Genomic DNA, 25,449 nt, shown 5'->3' with positions numbered 1-25,449 from the left:
TTCTTATCAACTCACCTAAATAGATATTCTCCTATTTTATTTCTATCTTAAAATGTAGAGGTAACTGGAAGCATCCTAAAGTGGTAAGGGTAAGGGTATCCCAGTTTATTGGCTTAGTATTTCTCCTTTCAGACAATGCCTGTCTTCCAAAAGAGACTATGTCTATTACTCACGACCAACGTGCAGTACTGCCTGCACAGATGGGCTCCCTGTAAAGACAGCAGATGCATGGCATGCACGCCACCTGCTCATGACGATGTTGTATTGTCTTAGCATTTTGTTCTATGTGCATCTCCCTGTAGAGATGTCCTTGGGTAGCACCTGTTAAAAGCCACAGAACAGGCATGCAAATCTTCTCTCAAAACTCCTGCCTAAGACATTTACTCAGTTAGAAAAATGAAGGTCTTCCTGGGTGGCTATAAAGGAAGAAATTAAACCTCCCAAGCTCAGCTGGACCACCAGACTTCTCTGAGCATCGGTTCCCTCTATCCAGCTGACTCCAGTCCAATGTGCTGATGCCCAGTAGTGTGGGGGCTGAATTAACAGTGATTAGAAGCCTCAACCTCGAGATGCCGGTGAGGTTTAAGCTCCAGAAGAAGGTATCTGACCTCTAACACCAAGCCCTCCATTAAATAACTGCATGACCACAGGCCAACAAGCTGCAACCTCAGACCTCTGTAAGTAAGAACATTTTCCTCAAGACAATCCTAATGCAGTTATAATTCTTACATTCTCGATACTCACAATGTATTATACCAGGTATAGAGAAAAACTCCATAGACACTGTTGATTAACAGTATTGTAGTATTTTTAAAGAATTAAAATGATCCACTCCAATCAGTCATTTCTCTGTTCTCAGCATCTTGCTTCTACAAAAAGAAAAGGTGTTTGTGTACAGCTATAAAAAACCTTTGGAAAAGAAGACAGGGTAAGGAATATATTTATTATTATCTACAATTTCCTGTTATTATTTCCATCATGTAAGCATTGAGATTCACAGTCAAGTGCACTGGAGAGGAGGGATTTTTTTTTGGTGCATTCAATGTACAAAGAGAGAATCATATCTTTTCTTGTTCTTTAAATAAAATCATATTAACAGAACAAATACCCTAAAGGCACCACATGCCACATTCTACCAAAAGGAAATTTCCCATTCTTAATTTCAAAGACCACCAACTTTAACGTGCACATTTTCTCCATTTAAAACTATCCATTTCTCCCAAGATAGGGAGGTTGTCTTGCAACCACTAAAATATGAGAAGTGAGCATTATGTCTTGAATTTCTAGGAGGACACCAATAGCTACAATTGAGTTTGTCTACGAAATCAAGTTCATACACGTCTGAACTCCCTTCTGGCTTGTCATCAGAGAGCACTATTAGCTCATAGCTCATCTCTCGCATGCCTGAAAAGCAGGAAGCTCTCTACATCTGTTTTATGAGACACTCAGTCTGCTGTGTGCCCCTCAGTCCCTACAAAACACAGGTATAAGCTCTTTCCATTCTTGAATTGAGACATGCCCTACACACACCGACGTCAGACCAGAGCCAGGATGATGCTGTGTGGAAGAAGCCAATCCACGCGTGTCTTACACACTGGGCACCAAGCAGGACATAGCTTCTGAACTCTGTGCATGTGAGTGACTAAGGCTCACTGCAGGCATAGAAACCATCCACATAAATGTCTTTTTTTTTTTTTTGGAGAAAGAGTACCTGCTTTTGATTTCCTTCTCTTTGAAATAATAAAGGCAAACCAGGGAGCTTTATAAATGGTCTTTCAGTCCAGAGGGTGATACTGTGGCCCCTGGGGTAGAAAGGTAAGGATCTGTCATTCATCTTAAGCCCCTCTCAGAGGCTGCTGCTTCTGCCCAACAGGGCTTGACAATAAGACTAACAGAAGGAAGAATTACCCTACATACCACACCCACCCACTGACCTGGAACACCTGAGGGCATAGAAGAGAAACAGCCATCAATAAATGTCAGGGATGATGCTTTTACTTCCTCTTCAATCCTGGTTTTATTTTCCATGTTTATGACTCTCTCTATCTCTCATCTCTCTCTCTCTCTCTCTCTCTCTATATATATATATATATACTTCATTTTGAAAAAAAATAAACTTATATTTTGTCAAAGTACTAAATCAAGTTAATTAACACCTATGCAACCTCACTATTTATTTATTGTGAGAACACTTAAAATTTACTCCCTCAGCAATTTTAAGAAACAATACAATATGCCGTTATCTAAAATCAACAAATAGTCCAACAGTTCTCTCTTTTTTTTAATGTAATGGTGTTAATTTTATTCATTGATTAATCTCTAATCATCTTTTTTTTCAAAAACATTTTTATTAGATATTTTCTTCATTTACATTTCAAATGCTATCCGAAAGTCCCCTATACCCCCCCCCCGCCCTGCTCCCCAACACACCCACTCCAGCTTCCTGGCCCTGGCATTCCCCTGTATTGGAGCATATAATTTTTGCAAGACCAAGGGGCCTCTCCTCTCAATGATGGCCAACGAGGCCATCTTCTGCTACATATACAGCTAGAGACACGAGCTCTGGGGGTATTAGTTAATTCATATTGTTGTTCCTCCTATAGGGTTGCAGACCTCTTCAGCTCCTTGGGTGCTTTCTTTAGCTCCTCCATTGGGGGCCCTCTGTTCCATCCAATAGATGACTGTGAGCATCTACTTCTGTATTTGCCAGGCACTGGCAGAGCCTCACAAGAGACAGCTATATCAGGGTCTTGTCAGCAAAATCTTACTGGCATATGCAATAGTGTCTGGGTTTGGTGGCTGTTTATGGGATGGATCCCTAGGTGGGGCAGTCTCAGGATGGTCCTTCCTTCTGTCTCAGCTCCAAACTTTGTCTCTGTAACTCATTCCATGGGAATTTTGTTCCCCATTCTAAGGAGAAATGAAGTATCCACACTATGGTCTTCCTTCTTCTTGAGTTTCATGTGTTTTGCAAATTGTATCTTGGGTATTCCAAGTTTCTGGGCAAATATTCACCTCTCAGTGAGTGCATATCATATGAGTTCTTTTGTGATTGGGTTACCTCACTCAGGATGATGCCCTCCAGATCCATCCATTTGCCTAAGAATTTCATAAATTCATTGTTTTTAATGGCTGAGTAGTACTCCATTGTGTAAATGTACCACATTTTCTGTATTCATTCCTCTGTTGAAGGACATCTGGGTTCTTTCCAGCTTCTGACTAGTATAAATAAAGCTGCTATGAATATAGTGAGCATGTGTCCTTATTACAAGTTGAAACATCTTCTGGGTATATGCCCAGGAGAGGTATTGCTCGATCTTCTGGTAGTACTATGTTCAATTTTCTGAGGAATGGCCAGACTAATTTCCAGAGTGGTTGTACCAGCTTGCAATCCCACCAACAATGGAAGAATGTTTCTCTTTCTCCACATCCTCACCAGCATCTGCTGTCACCTGAGTTTTTGATCTTAGCCATTCTGACTGGTGTGAGATGGAATCTCAGGGTTGTTTTGATTTGCATTTCACTGATGATTAAGGATGTTGAACATTTTTTAGGTGCTTTTCAGCCATTTGGTATTCCTCAGTTGAGAATTCTTTCTTTAGCTCTGTACCTCATTTTTAATGGTGTTATTTGATTTTCTGAAGCCCAGCTTCTTGAGTTCTTTGAGTATATTGGATATTAGTCCCCTATCAGATTTAGGATTGGTAAAGATCTTTTCACAATCTGTTGGTGGCCTTTTTGTCTTATTGACAGTGTCTTTTGCCTTACAGAAGCTTTGCAATTTTATGAGGTCCCATCTCTTGCTAATAGTTATAATTAAAATTGTACATCACTTGTGCGATATCTGCCTAATCTTCCTCATGTCTCATAGACACTTAAGGATACCATTTTTTCTTCTTTGAGTTCAACTTTATACATTCTACGCATTAAAAAGATCCCATAGTACTTATCTTTCTGTGCCAAGATTATGCTATTAGACACAATGAATGGCCTCCAATTTCACCACATTATTGTAAATGGCAGAACATCCTTCCTTGTAGAGATTAAGTAATATGATAAGCTATGTGTGTGGCTGTGTATGTGAGAGAGTTTCTGCATGTGTCTATGTGTATGAGTTTGTGTGAATGTATGTATCTATTTGTGTGTGTGTGTGTGTGTGTGTGTGTGTGTGTGTGTGTGTGTGTGTGTCAATGCAGGGTTACTGTCATTGGTAAATATATCTCATTTTTCCAATTTCCATCCCAAAGCAGTTTGGAGATGGAGATGAGCATCACATAGCAAGTTTGGAGACGAGCATCACATAGCTATGATAGCTATTCTTGGAAAAATATCAATTCACCCCTATTCTAAAATGGCCTCCACATTTGTGATCCTATCATGGCTACCCCATTTTCTGACTAGCAAAAATGATGAAGAAAGCAAGAAACAGCATGAAGAGAAAAGGCCAAGCACCCAGAGTCTCCTGTGAGTGAAGTAATATGAGTGTTCCCTTAAATTCCACTTTTACACAGGGTCATTCTGTGGTCACTCCAGCTGCAAGCCTTGGAAATCAGGGTCTATTTATAGTATTGCTCTATGTGATTTTTACAAATGGACAGCTTGATACAATGAGCTAAAAATAGCACGAGGGATGAGCCATTGAGGAGCACAGTAGTTCTCAAGATGAGAACCCAAAACACCTGGTTTTCCATCACTGATTCAAAGCAATCAGTAGTAGAGAATCCTCCAAAAAATTCCAGGTCTCAGACTCCATTGTGAAACGTACTGAAACAAAGGCTCTTACCAATGTATTTGAAGAAGGTTTCAGAAGCCAGTGTGATGGCACAGGGGATAAAGCCGCCTGTCATCATGCCTGATAACCCAAGTTCAATACCTGTAACCACTATGGTTAAAAAAAAAAAAAAAAAGACTAACTCCTGAATGATGTTGCCCTCTGACATGCACACACACACAACACACACACAATAAGAAAAAGAAAGAAAGAAAGAAAGAGAGAGAGAGAGAGAGAGAGAGAGAGAGAGAGAGAAAGGAAGGGAGAAGGGAGGGAGGAAGGAAGGAAGGGAGGGAGGAAGGGAGGGAGGGAGGGAGGAAGGAAGGAAGGAAGGAAGGAAGGAAGGAAGGAAGGAAGGAAGGAAGGAAGGAAGGAAGGAAGGAAGGAAGGAAGGAAGGAAGGAAGGGAAGGAAGGAAGGAAGGAAGGAAGGAAGGAAGGAAGGAAGGAAGGAAGGAAGGAAGGAAGGAAGGAAGGAAAAGAAAAACAATAAAGTCCTCAGAGAGTTTATGTTCTAACTAGGACTGGAGTAGATGACTAATTTATCTATAACAGAAAGTTATACAAACTAATAACCGTATTTATCTTTTACATTCTCCCAGGAAACACATGAGAAATGTGATCTCTTAGCTTTTACATTTTCAAAACAAAGGATCATGGTGGTTTATCTCAAAGACTGGAAAATAAACATAAAAGACTAATCAGCAAGACCATGGGAGAAAATATGAATATAAAAACCCTTGGAGGTTAGTTTTTGCAATGAGCAGTCTGCAGACCTTTCTATTATTACCATGTATTAAAGAAGCAATTTCTGGGGCATACACACACACACACACACACACACACACACACACACACACACACACACACACAAACACACACATCCTTAAATTATGTCACTTCAGCATGTAACCTAGGTCATGCATCCCCTTTCTCAGTCTCAGCCTCTCCATCTGTAGAGTGGGCTGCATGTGCTCAGCTGTGCACTTCTAAAAATTCATCACTAGTACAAATTTATAAGAAGCTCCCATATTTTGTAAAGCAGTTATGAGGATTTAAGCCTTTTTTAAAAAAATGTTCTCAGAACATTTATCACCTAGTGACTTTTAGGCTTCTAGAAAAAGATCTTGTCCTAAGGTCTCACATGGTTGATTACCCTATTAGACATCAAAGAGCCTGGCCAACTTTCTTCTGTCTGGTTCACAAATTCCTATGCATTAAGTTACAAGACAACCTTTTGAAAACCATTGCACAGTGGATCTATGCTTCGGCGAAGCCTTCTAGGCTAACAGGAACTTTTTCTTTCTGACATTATCCATTTTGCTAAAGCTGGTTATGATTCCCCACACATTACTTGAAAACCAATTTCATTCAAGACAAAAGCGTGTGAGCAGGGTATTACATTTTATGCCTAAATTATGCAAATGTGGTAGAGTCATATTGTATTGTGAGCAATTCCCTTTCTTCCCGTTTTCATTGTATCATGAGTTAAAGAAAATTTCACTCTCCTCATTTGCAAAAGGTGAATACTTTCTATTTTAAAACCCTAGGGGGGGAGGATTGACTTTTAATGAGCAGTTATCTAATATAAAAATCTCTTACATATATTACTGACATCATTCCCAAGTATTAAATGTACATTCCAGATAGGGCTGATCTTGATCCAATTAATCCTTGGAGGAAGAGCTTTACAATCCAGCTTTGGATGTTCTGAGGGCAGTGTGGGAGGTGAGACAGTAGATGGAGACTCATTTTTCAGAGGACTCGTGTTTTAGGGTTGCTTTACTGCTGTAAGCATCTCAAAGCTGCTGTGTTTGATAGGAAGAGTTCAGAGCAGAGACCCTGGTTTTCTGTAACACATTGCTGGTTCCACCAACAGCTCGGCAGCAGAGAATACGTTTGTGGAGGTCGTCATTCTGATGTCAGATACTACCATCAAACTCCTTCCAGGTGTTCATCCTATCAAAAGGACTCACTTCCCAGGAGGAAAGAAGACTGTGGAGGAGCTTGGGGACCAACTGATAGTCCCAAAGTGGGTGGCTCTTGAACCGTGACTGAGAGAAAAGGGGACAGAGTGAGCAATCCAGTTCATACTCCCATAAGTTACATGCACCACCACCCACAGGACTTATGAGAGGGTTGGGGGGATTGCTCAAATGCTTGCCACACAAATATGAAAACCTCCCTCACACCAGGTAGGCACTTACAATGCTAATGCTGGAAGGTAGGGGCAGGAGTACTACTGGGATTCTCTGGCCAGCCAAATAGCTGAATCAGAGAGATCCAGGTTGAGTTAGAGACCCTGTCCAACAATCAAACAACAACTCCAAGAATACAAATAAACACACACGCACACACACACACACACACACACACACACACACACACACTATTACTAAAGATTCACATGACATAAGCCCCTCCATGAGTTCTCACTGTGCATTCATGTCTACCTTTTCCCATTGGTAACATGTGCAGGAAGGATGATATCAAAAGGGAAAGAGGTGCCCCCCAAAAGCAAGGAACAGGGCAGCAAACTGATCATCGTGTATTGACTGGAACTAAGATAATGTTAAAAATATGACAGTTAGTTGGGGAAAGATCGGTTAAAATCCATCAAGGCACTGGAAGACTACAGAACTTCTAATCATGGCCATCTATGTGTCATTGGGCATCTGAGATGTCAACACACAGCAGATCTTTATAGAAAAATGTACTCACATTTGAAGCATGTTAAAAAACTGACCATCCCTGATGGTAATGAAAGAAGCCTAAATAACAGCAATGATGTGGTCCCTATTACAATAGCATCCAAGCAATTATGAGAGCCATGGCTCAGAATTCCAGGGAGGAAGCACATGCCTATGTATAGCCAATGGCTATGGATGCCCCTATCACCCTATTGCAAAACAAGACATTCACACACATAAAGTGCTGTATGAGCTTGAGAGGTGGCTCAGCGGCGTAGAGCACATATTATATATTAAAGCTCTTTTGGAGGTATAGAACTCAATTCCCCACACCCACATGTTTGGCTTACAAATCCCTTGTAATTCCTGTTTCAGAGTACCAACATCCTCTCTGGCCTTCTTGGAACCACAGACATATCCACACTCACACATACAACTAAAAGTAGCATCTTTTAGAAAACATTACATTTAAACCTGAGCTTGGAGGTGCGCACACACCTGTCATTCCAGCACTCAAGGGGTTAAGGCAGGATAATTGCACATTTAAGTCTAGTCTGGGCTAAATAGCAAAACCCTGTCCCACACAAACACAAATATTATCGTATTGGTTAAGAAGAAAAATATCAACAATATGGACTGCAGGTTGTCAGGAAATGGCTGAGTCTTGTCTAGAGGAATGCACAAATAACAACTTTAATCAAGCTTTAATCATCTCTTTCCTCTTTCCTTCCTCTCCCAATTTTTTTTGTTTTTGTTTTTGTTTTGATTTTCCTATCTGAGACAGGCTCTCATGGTATAGCCCAAGATGGCCCGCAGAGTTGTAATCCTGCTGGAACAGCCTCCAAGTGCTAAGATTATAAGGACACTCCACCATGTCTAGACCTCTTTCCTTTTTCTGTCTTTTCAGTGTCCCTAGAGTATTATTGTACAGGCAATAAAAGTATCCATGAATTTGCACCAACTAACACTTTATAGAAGTGAATTTCATACATGCTTTGGATGCCAATGACTTTATACAGGCATGGGTGTGGAGCATGTAAATGAATGCATGAACAGATTTCTATATGCAGATAGATTTACCTACATGTATAAAGATGGTAAGTAGATGCTAGGTAAATAGATACTTATTTACACACATAAACACAGATGATACACTCTGTTTATAGTACACTTATGTGTCTACACACATTGAGATACATAGATGGTAAATACATCTATATTCACAGAGAGGTAGAATAAATAGGCAGGATTTATTTATATGTAGACATATATAATTATATAGATCAGTAATTAGCAAGGAAAGCAAAGAGATAATTTGCAGATGGTACACAAAGAGAAGTCAACTTTCTGCATGTGTGTCAGGTAAGTTTTCTGTCTAGGTCTCCTGCATTGCCATAATGAATTCTTAAGAAGGGATGCTTTATTGCTGTTGAAGGTGAAGAAGCTGAGAGCTCCAGCCACCTGGGTTTACTCTACAAAGTAATTCTCGAGGAGGAAAGCATCACTTGGGCTGTGGATGTAGCTCTATCAGACTAGTTGCTTACACAACATGCATAGAGCCCTAGGTCTCTAGCAGTGCTGCATCAACTGGATGTGGTGGCGCACGTTTAAAACGTTAGTGCTAAGAAAGTGGAGGCAAGAAGATCAGAAGTCCAAAGCCACCCTCAGCTACACAGTGAGATTAATGTTATCGTGGGCTACAGGAGACCCTGCCTGAGGAAACAAAAAAGAAAGAAAGAAAGGAAAGCTACATCAAACTTTATCTTTAAAAAAAGAAAAGATAAAGAAACAGAGAAGTGAAGGAGGGAGGGAAGGAAATCAAGCAAGAAAAGAAGGAAGGAAATGAGGAATTGAGGGAGGGAAGAAAGGAGGGATAGAGGGAAGGAAGGAAGGCAGGCATACATGCATGTACCACTTGCTCAATAGGAAATTGAACCTGACCTTTCTCATCTAAAGTCGAACAAAGTCATCACCCACCTACGGGAACTTCATCCTCAGCTGAACATTTGCTTTCTCTCTGGCCCCTCTCAGAGACTCAGGGTTTCCACGTCCAAGTGAGCCTGATACTCTGCCAGCTTCCTGCATGGCTGAATTATACAGACATGATGGCCCCACCGTGTTCCGGCTGAGAATCGCAGGTAATGTCCTGCTCCCACTTGCCTGGCATGCGACACTTCAGAAGGAAGAGACTCAGCCTGCAGAGGTCCCAGCTTTGTTTTCAGCACATAAAATATCTGAAGAGACACACTGGGAACTCGCAGAAGTTTCCAGGGAATTATTTCATTCCACTGACAAAAATATTTCCGTTTGGAAGCAAGCTAGCCTGTGCGTTGTGAGCTACATGTTACAAAAGCAGATCTTTCTCATATTAAAAATAAACATGGCAGCTGGCTATCCCCCTTCATATTCTTAGCTCAGTGAGTTTTCTCAGCTCTATGCAGCTTACTCAAGAGCATGATTCTCCTGGAAGTTCATTTTGGATGAATAAATGAGTTGATTGAAAATAACCTATTTTAGGGCCATCAAGGTGGCTCAGCAGGCAAAGGTACTTCTGCCCAGCCTGACCTGAGTTCAATACCCAAACTACATGTTGGAAAGAGAAAACTAACTCCCATAATTTATCCTTTGGATTCCTCATGTGTGTCATGGCACACAATAAGATGCACATGTGTAACACACACACATAAGCACACACACACAAGTAATAATATTTTTTAAAGAGCCATTTTTGACTGACATTTACAGCTATAAATGAAAGGACATATGCCATGCAAACCTTCCTTTAGCATTGTTTATACAGTTTTTGAGTTATGTATACACTCATTTAGCATATTTATCAGCACCTACTATGTAGTAACTACCTATGTAACACTGAAGCACAGTGGGAAATAAATAGATCCAAAGATATAAATAGTGTGGTTTATAACTCAGTTTTAATTCAGAGATGGCCAAAATATTTTGAGATACTCTACCATGTACCATGAGGGCTGATGATTGAGGTGCCCCAGGGCAACATCACTTAAGTGAGAATAGAAGTGGATAGAATGTAAAATGGACTCCCCCATTCCAACTCATAATTTCCCTGACATTCCTGTCAACAAGACTCAATTCCACTGGTGTCCTATTAATTTTTAAAACCTTTCTTATCACATCATTTCAGTTCCAAGAGGCCAGCAAGACCGTAAAACCATAAACTCCACAACAGAACCTCCCATTTCTTCGGACTATTCAGACTGACAAAATGGTAGTACATTCCGACTATGGGGTGATTTTTTTCTCTCAAATATACCTCTACTAAAAGTGGGACATTCAATAATAACACTTGTTTCTAGATTTAGGCGAATCATACAAAAAAATAAAAAAGTATCCCCCACATGAATAGACAGACAGTTCCCCTCACACACAGAGGTGAGCAGTGACTGAAGCTAAGAGCCATTTGTAGCTAGCCCATTAATCCAGCAAAGCTTTGTGTTAAGACGCAGAAATGTCAGAACAGGTTACCTCAAGAGGGCCTTCTTTTGAACTTGCACAGCTAAAATCCCAAGCATGCACCAAAGGACCTTAGCTTAAGTGGGCAGAAGGTGAACAATCAGAAGCAAGTCAGGAAGAGCAGGCTGGCTATCAAAGGAGACCTTCCAAGGCAGGGAAAAAAGGGAAATAGGAAAAGTTTCTCAAAAGTCAACATTCAAGTGCATCTCTAGTTAAAAAGATAAATCATTCAAAGGCAGATATGCAGAGGGGAAAAGATCAACATTTTTTTCCATCTGAGCATATTGGCAAAGGCAATGAGGAAACACTCGGATTGCTCAGATCATAGATTGTAACTAGAAGGAAATAATCACGTAAAAGAATAAACACATTATGGTTATAATGTCCAGGACACGGTTTTCCTGTAGATTTGGTAGATACTTTGCTTGCCTTTTGCTACCGAGTTTGAAACTACAGCTCATGGGTAGTTGTAGAAAGTTCTCATTAAGAAATCAGAATGAAGCCAGTGAGGAGAGAGCACTTCTGGGTGGTTTTCGAAGTTCCCATGAAGAGGTGGAAATAATAAGACTGGAAAAAGTGGAGTGTGTATACCCTTGAATCTGTTCTGTCATCAGCCTCTTCTCAATGCCTATTTCCCTTCAAGCCACAGAGGAGAGTTGAGCCCATGGCTTACTGGGTGATGTGCATATTTAGGAGCTGAGTTCAAATCTCAGTACTGGGGAAAGAGAAGCAGAAGGGTTCCTATGACTGGTGCCAGGAAGATGGGCAAACCAGTGAGCTACAGCTTCAGCAAGAAGGCCTATCTCAAAATAATAAATCAATAAAACACAATGGAAAGCAAGAGAAAGATACAGGAAGTCAACCACTGGTCTTTATATGTACACACAAACAAGTACATGTATACCCATGGTCATTCAGGAACATGTATAAATGCATCTCACACACACACACACACACACACACACACACACACACACACATGATAGATAGATAGATAGATAGATAGATAGATAGATAGATAGATAGATAGATAGATAGATAGATAGAGGATCTATAAGGGACACAAATGAAAAAAAGCCATCTCTACACTCTAGATGCCTACCATCTGTAAGAATTAAAGTTGTTGAAAAAAAAGGGGAGGTTCTGATTACATAGCTCTAGTTTGCTTCAAATTTGTGGCATTCCTGCTAAATCCTCCTGCCTCAGCATCTGAATGCGGAACATTTCTGGTGTATATCACTACCAGTACTCACATTAAGTGTTGAGAGTTAATGTGTGAGAATTATCCTTGTAGACTTCTCAGTCCCAATCAAGATGTTATGGATGAGTTAATTCAACCTAGATGATAAAATGTTCAACATACCCCTGGGGTACTCAAGCAGACTTTTCCACAGGCACAAAAACAGGCTAGGAATGAGGAGGAAGGATAGGCAAAGGGACAGTCTTACAAACAGCAAGACCCAATTTGATCCTCAGAACTATACAAGGAGAAAAGCACATGTGTTGGCATGTGCTTATATGATTACACAGCTGGGATTCAGAGACAGGTAGATTCCTGTGACTCATGGCCCAGCCAGGATAACCTACTTGTTGAATTCCAGGCCAAAGATTGACCTTGCCTGAAAATAAAGTAGGAGATGGCTCCAGAGGAAATAATAGTCAAAGTTGTGCTCTGGCCTCTAGCACATACACACAAGAGCACCAGCAATGCACAGAGGAGCACACACATTCACACATGAGCACACAAAAGAAATCAGGCTGCATTATATGAGAGAGGACACGTGCTTTCCAAGATCTGTGTACCTGAAGAATGAGACATGGCTACACAATCATCTCCCAGGATCAACAGTCCACAAGGGAGAGAGGGACAAAGCATGATAAAGCACGCTGAAACAATTCAAGAGGAGAACAAAAATAAGTTCACTCTAGCCACAGGAAGAGAACAAGGCACTGGGGAGGAAGCAGTTATCTTTATGGATAGAGAAGAGAACAAAGCTGCAGTGGTCTGTTTACAACTGCTGATCTCATGAGATGTTCAGAGATGAGACGTGGAGATATTTCCTAGTCAATGAAATAGATCCAGGGAAGGATGCATCCTCCCTTGGTAATACCTCAGGCATGTTATCACATTAAATATATATTGAAGAATGAAATCTGGGAGCTGGTGGTAAACAACTGGGATATGAGGTAGATAGAGAGGTCTGCAGACCGCTGGTGTCAAGAAGCTTGGACTTTGTCAGCAAGAGAGATCGTTCATGTAGCTGGGGTACAAGAAGCAACCATGAGGATTGTGCTAACAATCTGAAGTGCCTGGGATACTGGCATCTAGAGACAGTGTCTAGAGAGAGGAGAATGGGTTGAATTATCATTTAGTGGGCAAGTGAAGGGGATACTGTTAAGCATCTTTAAATAAACAGGCACACCATTGTGGGCCTGGGGGTGTAGGGGAAGGAGGGGGGAGGGAGGGAGAGAGCTCACATCTGGCCAGAGTTCCTGTGCTCTGGGCAGGCAAACTTGGGAGGACTGCCGGACGCTTTCCACTCGGCCCCTGGTGGGCATCTGGCTGTGTGAAGCCACTGGACTGCACTTGATTGGGGGTGGTCAAGGGGCAGCTCCTTATACCAGGGGCTCTGGGGTCACACCCTTGCTCTGGGGCTACGGGAGAGAGGGCAGAGGGAGAGAGATTTCCTACACAGGTGAGAATCCTAAGTCTGGTCCGTGTCTGGAGCATAGGAATGCCTTCCATCGGGAGATTAGAAACAGCTCATTTGAAGAAAGCCTACCCCATCGTCCAAGCATAGTGGGCCTTGATGAACAGAGACAGTCTATGGTTTTAGAGAGTTATTGTAGAAAAGCAGGGAGAAAGAGAGGAGGAGGAGAAGGAGGAGGAGGAGGAGGAGGAGGAGGAGGAGGAGGAGGAGGAGGAGGAGAGAGAGAGAGAGAGAGAGAGAGAGACTGGCCATGGCCAGTCCAAGAGGAGAGAAGGGAGGAAAGGAGAGAGAGAAGAAAGGCTAGAGAGTAAGAAAAAGAGAGAGTAGGAGGGAGAGTAAGGAAAGTAAAAGCTTAAGAAAGCTAGAAGAAAGAGAGTAAGGGAGTAAGAGGAGAGAGAGGTGGGGCCAAGCAGCCCCTCTTATGGTGGGTTGTTATCTTGTAGTTGCTAGGTAACTGGGAGGAGTCTATCCTGAAGGTCAGAAGCTTGGGACATAGTCTATGTGACTGTTAGCCACGCTTCTCCTGGGGGGGGGGGGGGCTGTGCGGGTGGTAACTTTGACAGAAGCCAGGGTTCCAGGAAACATGAGGGAACGCCTTCCATCCCATGTAGGTGAATTATCACCACTACTGGGTTGCACCGGGGTTCACAACCTCAGCTCAACTGGAGAACAGCCTGTCTGTGCATAGCACATTGCCCCATACACCATGACCTCCACTTTCCCTGAACAAAAATCACTCACCTTACTGCACAAATGATATCAAGGTGAGGGAGCTGGGCTTAGAGAGAAAAAATATGGAAAGCAGACTTCGGCTTTATGGACAAAGTGTGAAGAAAAGAAAAAAACAAACAAATCTGGTAGTTACTGGACCAAGAGAGGTCCCTGTTCTTGCTTTTCAGCAGAAAACCACTCCACTTAGTGTAATGTTACTTTTCTTTATCAAGTTAAGCTAAGATCCCAGAACAATGACTTAAATAGTTTGAATAAGGGCAGACACCATTAAAATGGTCTATGCAACTTATCAGCACAGGGAGCCAAGGGCTCATTCCCAAAAGATGTTTTAAGAGTAAGAGAGACCCAAAGCTAGTCTAGGAGGCAGCAGAAATGGCTGCCTTGGAGAAGTCTGACAAGGCAAGTTCAGTGCTGCCAGAATCAGAGTAGAAGGTCCCCAAACCTCCCATATCAACCAGAGGCTCCCAAGAGGACACACTCAATGCAAATGGTTCACAAAACCACCTGGGTGGAATAATTGGCGACTCCAGACTAAACAGACTAGCTTGCTCTCCTCTCCCTCCTTGCCCTATAAAAACAAACAAACCAGCCAACAACAAAACAAGCTTCTGTGTAAAGTTTCAGTCCTTCAATGCAAATATATCTAGGAATTAACTTAGTGAAGAGACTTGGGGTTTTTGCAAAGTGAGAGAGGCTTTTTAAGCTCAGAAGATATATGCAGGGTTTTAAAAGGTCAAAACAGGGAGCATTCCAGCTGACCCCAGCCCTGAACTTGAAATTAGCATATTTCACTATTAAAGAACATTCCCAGCCTGATTTACTATTCTACATATGTAGCTCTTCAATTCCCCATTAATAGGCCAAGCTTCTTTATGGCAGGCTTCTTCCTTCCTTCCTTCCTTCCTTCCTTCCTTCCTTCCCTTCTCTTCTTCTTCTCCTCCTCCTCCTTCTTCTCCTCCTCCTTCTTTTTCTATCAATTTTCTTTCTTATTTTCTTTTTTTGCCATTTTTAAAAAATCTTATTCTTCTCTCATATATTACAACCCAACCAGAGCTCCCCCTCCCTTTCCTACCTCACTCTCCCCACCCCCATCTCCCCTAGATTCACCCTTCTCCCACTTGCCCTCAGATAAGAGCAGGCCTTCCAGTGACATCAACTAAATAGGCACAAGAAGGTACAATAAGACCAGGCACGTACCATCACATCCTAGCTGGACAAGGCAATCCAGTAGGAGAAACAGGATCCCACAAGCAGGCGATAGAGTCAGAGGTGACCTCTGCTCCCACTGGTAAGACTCCCACTGAACCCCAAGCTACTCAACATATATACAGAGGACTGACCTCAGACCTCTACAGACTCCCTGATCTCCTCAAGCCTCCATGAGTTCTGGTCAGTTGACTATGGGCCATGTTCTCGTGGTGTCCATGACTCCTCTGGTTTCTCTGATCCTTCCTCCCCCTCCTCTGCAGGACTCTGAGCTCTACCTAATATTTGGCTGTGGAGCTCTGTATCTGCTCCCATGAGTTGCTGGGTGAAGCCTCTCTGGTCTCTCTAATGAAGACTATGCTAGGCTCTGGTCCCAGGAGACTCCTCTGCAAGCAGAACAAACTATAGATGGACAGTTGGGATGGCTGGGTTGGTATCCCAATCTTTCTACTTGAGGACTGTCTTCTTTTTTTAAAGCCTTTCTGTGGTGGTGGTGGCTGTTCTTTCAAAGTGAAAAATACAGTATATGGTGGTTTTTTTGTTGTTGTCGTTATTGTTAACATCACATTTGAAATATACATATGTGCAGAAATATTTTGTTATAAAAGGCCTACTGTTGTGCTTTATTATGATATTGGTGAATAATTAATTTATAAATGCCCACATACACTTATACATACCTCTATGTTTATATATGAAATTGTAGTTATATGACACATATATTACATGTTTTCAGAATACATGGTATGTTATTTAAATAAGTGTATTCACCTATATATTTTAGATAAATGTGATCATAATGCATATAATTTATAAATATATATGGACTTTCTATCCAATGATTTTTCTTCCCATAGCAATATACCTTAGACAGGTGCAGATCAAGGTGTTCCATCTTAGCCAGTGTTCTCTAGAGGATCAAAACATCATTCATATGTGTGTGTGTGTGTGTGTCTGTGTGTGTGTGTGTGTGTGTGTGTCTGTGTGTATGTCTGTGTGTATGTCTCTGTGTGTGTGTGTGTGTGTGTGTGTGTCTCTGTGTGTGTCTGTGTGTGTGTCTGTGTGTGTGTGTCTGTGTGTGTGTCTGCGTCTGTGTGTGTGTGTGTCTGTGTGTGTGTCTGTGTGTGTGTCTGTTTGTGTGTCTGTGTGTCTGTGTCTTTGTGTGTGTCTCTGTGTGTGTCTGTGTGTCTGTGTGTCTGTGTGTGTGTATTCATAGAGAGAGACACAGACACACAGAGAGAGGAAGAGAGGAAAAGGGAGAAAGGAATAGAGAGAGAATGAGAAAGGAGGGGAGATATTATGGCTTACAGGCCGCTTAACAATGGACAGTCCAAGAATTGAGTAGTCATTCAGTCCACAAGGCTGGGTGTTTCAGCTGCTCTTCAGTATGTGTCAGCATCCCAGTGCCACTGAAGGAAAGGACTTGCCAGTGACAGTGAGAGCAAGGAGGCACAGACAGCAAGTGTACTACTTCCATGCCCTTATATAGGCAACTAGCAGAAGCTGTGGCCCAGATTGAACCTCAAAAATCTGGATTAAAGGTATATCTTTCCATCTCAAAAGATCCAGATTAAAAGTGGATTTTCCCACTTCAAATGATTTAATTGAGAAAAACAATCCCTTGCTAGTGTGCCCAGTCACTTGGGTTTTAGTTAATTCCCGATGTAGTAAAGCTGACGCCCAATAATTGTTATTTTTTGTCCTTCTTGTGTGTATGCATTCACGGGTTCACACACAAGGAGACAGGAAGAGAAGTCACACTCCAACATCAGTTCTCATGTGCCATGTACCTTGCATTTTAAGATCATTTTTCATTGGCCTGAAGCTCATGAGTTCAGCCAGGCTGTCTGGCCAGTGAGCCCCAGGGATCCCCCTGCCTCACCTTTCCATCACTGAAATTTTTAAAATGCACTGTCATACCTGGTGTACAAGACAAGTATTTTACACATTGATCCATTTGCCCAACAGGACTTTTTCATTCTTAATAGCTGAATTGTATTCCTTAGAGAGCAAACAATCTGTTTGGTCAGTTCTCAGCTCACATGCAAGGTACATTCACGCAGCAGAGATCTGCCTGAACTGGACTCCCAACACTTATCCTAACTTAACAAATGGAAAGGCTGCACCATGAAGCCTTGAAGTCATGTCAGTTTCACTCATATCACTGTGATTCCTATTTCCTGTTGCTTGTAGAAGAAGCCTTTTCTGGACAATGCCTGAGCTCTCCACCTGCTGAGCATGTGCAGCGCCCAGACCCCTCCCCTGTTCATACTGTAGACAGTTTCAGTCCTCGGAAGCCTTCACACCACAGGTGAGTCCCCTTTGACCTTCAGTAGCAGGAAGTGGCTGGGGCGGGGGGCGGGGGGGGGGACCAGATGCATCATTTTCCATGTCAAAGCCAAAGAACTGAAGCCAGCAAGATGGCAGGCTTAAAAAAGGCACTTTCTCTTTAACTCTGTGAAGAATAGAGTTGGAATTTTGATGGAGATTGCATTGAATCTGTAGATTGCTTTCAGTAAGATGGCCATTTTTACTATATTAATCCTGCCAATCCATGAGTATGGGATATCTTTCCATCTTCTGAGATCTTCTTCAATTTCTTTCTTCAGAGACTTAAAGTTCTTGTCATGTAGATCTTTCACTTGCTGGGTTAGCATCACACCAAGGAATTTTATATGATTTGTGACTATTGTGAAGGGTGTCGTCTTTCTAAGCCTGTTTATCCTTTGAGTAGAGGACGGCTACTGATTAGCTTGTGTTAATTTTATATCCAGCCACTTTGCTGAAGTGGTTTATCGGGTTTAGGAGTTCTCTGGTGGAATTTTTGGGGTCAGTTAAGTATACTATCATATCATCTGCAAATAGTGATAGTTTGACTTCTTCCTTTCCAATTTGTATCCCTTTGACCTCCTTTTGTTGTCTAATTGCTCTGGCTAGGACTTCCAGTCCTATATTGAATAGGTAGGGAAAGAGTGGGCATCCTTGTCTAGTGGAGCAGAGACTGAAGGAAAGAGACTGCCCCACCTGGGGATCCATCACATATAGTCACCAAACGCAGACAGTAGTATGGATGCCAAGAAGTTCATGCTGACAGAATCCTGATATAGCTGTCTCCTGAGAGTCTGTGCTAGAGCCTGACATATATAGAGGTGGATGCTCACAGACAGCCATTGAATTGGTCACAGGATCCCCAATGGAGAAGTTGGAGAAAGGACTGAAGGAGCTTAAGGGGTTTGCAACCCCATAGGAAAAACAGCAGTACAAACCAACCAGAGTTCCCAGGGTCTAAAACACAAACCAAGGAATACACTTGGAGGGACCCATGGCTCCATTCATATATGTAGCAGAGGATGGGTATCAGTGGGAGAAGAGGCCCTTGGTTCTGTGAAGGCTCAATGCCCCAATGTAGAGGAATGCAAGGGCAGGGAGGTGGGAGTGGGTGGGTGGGTGGGGCACACCCTCATAGAAGCAGGAGGAGGGAGGATAAGATAGGGGGTTTCTGGTGGTGGGAGATTGAGAAAGGGGGTAACCCTTAAAATGTAAATAAATAAAGTATCCAATAACAAAAAAGAAAAAGAAAAAAGAAAATACACTTGCGACCAAGTCAATCTGAATCTAATCCCTAGGACCATATAGCAGAAAGAGAGAGCTGGCTTCTGCAAGTTGCCCACTGGTGTCCACTCATGCACTGTGGCAGTGAGCAATGACGGTCACACTGGATCCTTACATTAATTTAACTGAGCTTCTCAACTGCCAATTCAGAATACACAGCTTCCAAAAAGACAACAGAAACCCAAACAGCCCCAAGAGGAGACTGTGGGTTCCAGTCGTCCCAGGCCACACTGGGCTGTCTCTCACTTAACTCTTCTTCTCCTCAAAAGGAGGGAAAGAACTGCTAAGTCTTTAAAGAACAAATTACTATTTAACCTTTGTGAAATCCTAACTGTACAATTCCTGTTTGGAGAAGGAAAACACAGTCATTTAATACAAAATAACAACAGCAACAACAAAACCACAACCTCACAGGGACAGGACTGCAAGACCATTGCCAGAGTCAGCAATGATGCTTATGCAAGGACAGGCCAAGAAGAGCTAATGAGATGGACACGGGCGACCTGGGAGTCCTGCCAGTCCTCCGAGTGCCCAGCAGATCAAACATTGCTTCTGGCTATAAAGGTCTGAGGTGTCAAGCTGCGTACAGCTCACTTCCAGGTAAGAGGATGACTCAATATCCAGCAACCAACCATAGCATGTTCCCTGCTTCCTGGAGGTCACAGAGCCCACACTCAGGTTCCATGATAGGTGGAAGATCTCTGGAGGGACATGGGTGGAGTTTGAGAAGAGGTAGGCAGTGGGGACATTGGAATTTATGGGACATTCAGCAATCTATATTTGATTACATTAAATATAATATTCTTTATTCTTTCAGGATTTCATACATATGTACATAATGAATTTTGATTATATCCACCTGCCCCATTTTCTGCCACAACTCCTCCCAGAAGTCCCAACCACAAGCCCCTCCCAATTCATGTTCTTTTTCTTAACCCACTGAGTCCACATAATGCTGCTGTATGAGGCTGTGTATGAGCATGGGTGTAGGGCCATCCCCTAGAGCATGGGCAAGAAGAGGTTGCAGTCCTGAAGAACACTAACTCTCCCTCCCCTTGCAGCCATCACCTTCCAGGAGCTGCTGAGCTAGGGGTGGAGCTTCATGTTGGGAAACAGTTTCTTCTGGACATGTTGAGCTTGTGCCCTCATGAACTCACAGCATCCGTGGTTGCCTGCATGAGGCCCACCCAAGATGAAGCCAGGGATGAGCATTTTGAATGCTCAGTTGTCTACTTTATCTGCAAATTGATTGCATTGCCTTGGTCCCTCATGTGAGAAGGGTCAGACTTAAGGTCTGATAGAATTAACTGTGTGAATTAGTCTGTTGATATGGAAGGTTGCAAGTAATTTTCCTGTTGTACTTATAGCTAAATTTTTCTACGGATGCTAAAGAAACAGGTGGAGCTCACTGCAACATGAATGCATGTAGCAGAGGCTACAAAGGAGTGCTTGCTTGGGTGGGAAAAATGTATTCACCTTTTCCATGGCTTCATTAAGCAGACCCTGCCAAGAAGAGTAGATTCCATGACCTTACCATGCTCAACATACCACATGGTCAGACCTGGCTAGTACTGGGGATAGGTAATGGTCCTTTGCATTCTTTTCTTGGATATTTTCTTTATTTACATTTCAAATGTTTTCCCCTTTCCAGGTCTCCCCTTTGGAAACCTCCCATCCTACTCCCCTCCTCCCTGCCTCTATGAAGGTGCTCCGCCACCCATCCACTCCTATCCTCCCACTCTGGCATTCTCCTACACTGGGGCATTGAACACCCTCAGGCCCAAGGGCCTCTCCTTCAAATGATGTCCGACAAAGCCATCCTCTGCCACGTATGTGGCCAGCGCCATGTGTACTCTTTGGTTGGTGATCAGTCCCTGGGAGCACCTGGGAGCACCTGGGAGCCTGTTGACACTGTTGCTCCCTCTACTGGGCTGCAAGCCCCCTCAGCTCCTTCAGTCTCTTTCCCAACTCCTCCATCAGGGATCCCCCGAGCTCAGCCCAATGGTTGGCTGTGAGCCAATTCAAGTGCTAAGATTCCCTCGAGAAGAAAAGGAGGAACAATAAAGAGGATAATAAACAACCATGTATGCGCACATGGACACACACCCATATACATGCGCATACCACAGGCACAACAACAACAAGGAACAAAAAAGGAAGAGGGTGTACATCTTAGAATGGGAGTGAACTGGAAAGCCAGCATAGCATAGAAAGTAAACAGTCCCTTTGCCATGTCACCTTTCATGCCTTCCTGACATGGCAGTCATCAGCAGGCATTTGTTGACTGAGATAAAACAGGCACTTTTTGACTTGGTGCTTTTCTGAGAGGCCCCTGGTCCAGAGATGGGCCAGTTAAGGTATCTTTTTCCAAGAACCGTGGACCTGGTAGGTTTCACACTTCCCTGAAATATTAATCAGCAATCAGTCTCTTCTAAAGAACTAGACAGATGGATGTCTGCTGAATAAACAAGCAGAAATCTCTACCTTGCAGTCATATTCATCTCAATGATTAGTGTCCTTTTCTTCTTCAATACAAAATATATTTTCAGCAAGAAAATTAAGCAGAGTAAAGGCATAACGTAAAAAAAATAAATGATAGACACACACACTTAAAAACAGGCTCAAGTACTTTACATTTAATAATTTTTAAGTGTCATAGAAAAACAATAATTTACGAGGTGACTGAATAGAAGAAAGATGGTGCTGTTGCTATGATAACCAGGTGCTAGAGAACAAGTCTACACAGGAGGGTATGTGTCTTAGTTAGGGTTTTACTACTGTGAACAGACACCATGACCAAGGCAAGTCTTATAAAGAAAAAATTTAATTGAGTGGGGCTGGCTTACAGGTTCAGAGGATCAGTCCAGTATCATCAACGTGGAAATATGGCAGCATCTAGGCAGGCATGGTGCAAGCAGAGCTGAGTTCTACATCTTTATCTGAAGGCTGCTAGTGGAATACTCAGTCCCAGCAGATAGATTGCGGGTATTTAAGTCCATCCCCACTGTGATACACCCACTCCAAAAGACCATTCCTCTTAATGGTACCACTCCTTGGGCAGAACATATACAAACCATCACAGTATGTGCCCTAGTTTGCCTCCTATCACTGTGATAAAGATCATGAGCAAAAGCAGTTTGGGAAAGAAAGTGTTTAGTTCAGCTTGCAGCTTAAAGGTCATTGTGATGGAGAGTCTGGGCAGGAGCTCAAGGCAGGAATCTGGATGCATGATCTGAAGCAGGAGCCACAGAGGATCACTGTAGCCTACTGGTTTGCTCCTCAAAGCTTCCTCGGGCCTATGTTTTATACAACCCAGGACTATCTGTCCAGGGGTGGCATCACCCATAGTGATCTGTGCCCTCCCACGTCAATCATTAATCAAGAAAATGCACCACAGACTTGCCTACTAGCCAATCTGATGGGGAGATTTTCTCAGTAAGAATTTCTCCTTCCAGATATGTCTAGGTTGTGTCAAGTGACAATAATTAACCAGCACAGTATGGTAACCAGCAGCTACAGTGCCAGCCCTCAGAAGGTAGAGACAAGAAGACCAGGCATTAGAGGCTGACCTGGGCAACATAGAGAAACTTATCCAACCCTCCCTTAACCAAAATCAAAGAGTTTGTGTCAATCTTAAATTGAGATTTAAAAAGAAAAAAATCCCTATCCAATTCCATGTGAAAATTACTTAGAAAAAATTATTTTATTGAGTATGCAGACATTCATTTGAAGTTCTCCAATCTTTTAACTTACATATTTTATATTAAATATGATTTACATTGTGAAATGGTATGTCTGATTAATTTTTAATGTAACAATGTGTTTCTAAGTACCTATATATTCACCTGAACATTCGTCTTTAAGTGACTAGAAATATGTTGCATAGAATCCTAGAGATAAAAGCCATGTAGTCCTAAAAACTATATCTTTTCTTTCAAATCACCAGAGATTCACGACTACTGTTCATATCTTCCTATGTTAAGGAAGAACCATGGGTACTAAGCAGATCATTTGGGTCCACTGTCTGAAACATGGCTCTATCAACAGAGTTCCATAGTTAGTACAAAATGGGAAGGTCATCACATTTAGGAAGGGAAATAATTAAAGCAGCAGGGAACAGTCTAGTTCTTAGATGTTTGGCCTCAGGAAGCAATCTTAAGGATTGAGCTCTCCTTGACTCGCTCTCCTTTACTTCCCCATCCCCACTCCCTTCTTGACCACCTTTCCCTGACAAAAAAAAAAAAAGAGAAAAGAATCTTGGATTTCATTATTCTAGTAGCACCCCTGTCACTTGGGTCCCCAAGCCCTAATCTTGTCATTTACCTTCTCAATTCTGCCGAGAAAAATGAGCGCAGCAACCTTTTGGCTGCTAGGTAATTTTATTGGCCTCGTTGCTGGCTTCCTATAGATTGTATTAATGGCATTGCTTGAGAGATAAAAGATAAAGTGTGTCTTATGCAAAACGCTCCACTGAGCACCCAGAGCCTTGGAAACTAGCAGTATCAGAGCACCAAGGAGTAAGGAGAGGGCATAGAGCTATCCATCTGAGTGGGGACAATTCCCTTTCCTGTCATGGCAGCTATTCCAGAAGCTGCAGGGCAGAGCAGAGTCACAATGCAAGGAAAACACAAAACCAACAAGCTTCTCTGAAACTACTGACAGAACTCTGAGGTAGACTATCCTTTGTTTTATTTTATTATTATTTTGTGTTTGTTCGTACATGTGTAGGCATGTTAACATGTGTGTGTGTGTGTGTGTGTGTGTGTGTGTGTGTGTGTGCAACACACATGTGTATGTATATTTGTGAAGTCCAGAGGCAAGGCTTGGAAGTTATTCCATCTTGTTATGAGGCAAGTTCTCTCACTGAACCTAGACCTCACTGATGAAGCTAGACAGGCTGTCCAGTAATCCAAGGAGACCCTTCTATCTGCACTTCCCTAGTACTATGATTTAAAATGTGCATAACCGGGGCAGGCTGGCACCCAAAGGGACTTCCCCTTCTCTGAGAAGAAGGGAAGGGGTAATGAGGGAGTGATTTGTGAAGGTGAAACCGGGAGAAGGGGGTGGTTGAAATAAATAAATAAATAAATAAATAAATAAATAAATAAATAAATAAATAAATAAATATGCATTACCGTACCATGTCCGTTTCTCTATGTACATTAACATGTCTGGCTCTCTATGTGCATCTCCCTGTCTGGTTCTTTACATGGATTCTGAGGATTAAGCCCAGGCTTTATGCTTGCATAGTGAACACTTCAACAACAGAACTATCTTCCCATGCCTTCTTTGCTGTTTTAGTTTAATTTTTTTGAGAATTTTATACACGAACATTGTAATTACACCATTGCTACTCCTCTCTGTGACCCCTCCCATCTCTCTCTGGTCCCCACTCATTCCTGCTCAGATTCAGGCCATTTTCTTCACTCACCTAGAAAATAAACATCTCTCTGATGACATTTCAATACACTATTTTAAGAATAAAATGAATTTTGATGTGTTTATCTGAGTATGGATACACACCAAAAAAAAATTAACTTTTATGCTTAAAATATCAATGTTGTCTTGGAAGGTATTGTCAAAGAAGGGGATAAAAAATGTCCAAATAAAAGGATAAGGCAGCAAGGAATTAAACAAAGCAGGTGTCAGCCGCCTCCAGAAGTTGCTGTTACCACAGGGGAGGGGGCTGTGTGGGCAGATGGGCATCATTTCTACAGTAGACATTTCCATTGGTGAACAGTGGTGACAATACTATTGTTGATTTTTGCAACTTCCTGGGAGCTGTGTTGCTGGCAGGAATGCAAATGAGGGTAGCTTCAATGCAAATCGCTGTGGATGTTACTCATTAAGTAAAAAATACATCTTCAGTATGATGCACTTGTACTCAAAGGACCTAAGGTTACCAGAAACATCCCCACACCCAAGTTCATTTCGGTACTAATGGCAACAGCTGGATGGTGGCATCAGCCTAGGTGACCACTGATAGATGGACAAAGAAAAGGTGGTGTGCCTGCACGACTGAGTTTTATTCATCTATGAATAAGAATGAGATAATGTCCTTTACAAGATGGGTGAAATTTGAAACAACCATGTTAAGTGAGATAACCTAGACTGAGAGAGACATCCGCATGGATTGGAGCACTAGCACAGCAGTTAGGAGAGCCTCTCTTAAAACCTACTACTTAATTTGTAAGAGTGGTTTGCATGTATGTCTGTGTAGCACTTACATCTCTAGTGCTT

General features: G+C 42.3%; 1 protein-coding gene and 1 long non-coding RNA gene across 8 annotated transcripts in view; one reads left to right on the top strand and one right to left on the bottom strand.

Moving 5' to 3' along the window:
* The window catches only part of Rbfox1 (RNA binding protein, fox-1 homolog (C. elegans) 1), a 1,527,688-nt gene that overhangs the window by 1,327,077 nt on the left and 175,162 nt on the right, over positions 1-25,449 (bottom strand). The gene's annotated exons all lie outside the window — the stretch shown is intronic.
* On the top strand, positions 5,424-9,863 carry Gm52235. 2 transcript variants are annotated; one of them, XR_003951862.1, is made up of 3 exons: positions 5,424-5,515; positions 6,649-6,801; positions 8,244-8,524. It is a non-coding gene; the product is annotated as a predicted gene, 52235 (long non-coding RNA). The 2 variants fall into 2 exon arrangements; XR_003951861.1 differs by having other exon boundaries at positions 6,649-9,863.

Source organism: Mus musculus, chromosome 16 (genome assembly GCF_000001635.26).
Source record: "Mus musculus strain C57BL/6J chromosome 16, GRCm38.p6 C57BL/6J".
NCBI classification, from domain to species: Eukaryota; Metazoa; Chordata; class Mammalia; order Rodentia; family Muridae; genus Mus; species Mus musculus.
The sequence above is the reverse complement of the archived record's forward strand: the minus strand, read 5'-3'. Positions and strand labels throughout refer to the sequence as shown.